Here is a 1138-nt window from a genome sequence, read left to right on the forward strand (position 1 = left end):
TGGCACTTATGGTGCCCTCAGTATGTTTTCTTCTCTTCTGTATTCTTCCCTTAACATTAGACAATCAGTCTTATCCATCTTTGTTGACTTCTCAAAGGCTTTTGATACCGTTAACCACATGATTCTACTCGACAAATTATATTTCTATGGTATACGAGGACCTCTGCACTCCTGGTTTCAAGACTACCTAACAAACAGATCTCGGTGCACAATATATGATGGCCATAAGTCTTCCACTCGAAATATTTCTACTGGTGTCCCACAAGGGAGTGTTTTAGGGCCTATTTTGTTCCTTATATATATTAACGACATCACTAATATCTTCACCTCTGCCAACACCATCCTCTTTGGAGATGACATGACTTTGAATTTCACTGACTCTAATATTGAAACATTATTCCCACAAGCTAACCAAGACCTCAACAAATTATATAATTGGTGTTTAAGCAACCGACTCACAATTAATATTAATAAAACCTTTTATATGTTCTTTTCTTACAAAGTAAATGTTTACTTGCCAGACCTTAAAATCAATAATAACCTTATTAGTAGATCAACTAGTTTTAAGTTTTTGGGAGTTATGTTTAATGAAAACCTTAACTTCAAATCCCATTTAAATAATGTTTCGAATAAACTTTCAAGAAGCACTGCTATGCTATATCGCCTAAGAGATTTTATGCCTTGCAAAGTACTAAAAACCTTGTATTATGCACATATATACCCTCACCTTCTGTACTGCAATCCTATCTGGAGCACCACTTATGTCACCCATTTAACTAGCCTGAACTTACTGCATAAAAAGATAATTCGAATTATCACAAACAGTTCTTACCTTGAACACACCACCCTCTCTTTAAAAACACAAAAATCCTTAAACTACAAGATATCACTAAACTTTCTGTTGCTACCTGTATGTACAAACATCAGATCACTCCCTACTCATCTATATCCCACTAGACACAGAGAGCATATCTGCCTTCCATCACATCGCCTTACTCTCTTTCGGCACTCCACTATGTACCGGGGACCTTTGATCTGGAATTCCCTTCCCCAGGATATAAAAAAATGCTCCATCTCAACATAAACAAACTACAGCGTCATCTGCTTGATTCTTGTTGATTGTTATCCAGTAAATTCC

This window comes from Eriocheir sinensis, unplaced genomic scaffold (genome assembly GCF_024679095.1).
Source record: "Eriocheir sinensis breed Jianghai 21 unplaced genomic scaffold, ASM2467909v1 Scaffold1555, whole genome shotgun sequence".
Classification (NCBI taxonomy): domain Eukaryota; kingdom Metazoa; phylum Arthropoda; class Malacostraca; order Decapoda; family Varunidae; genus Eriocheir; species Eriocheir sinensis.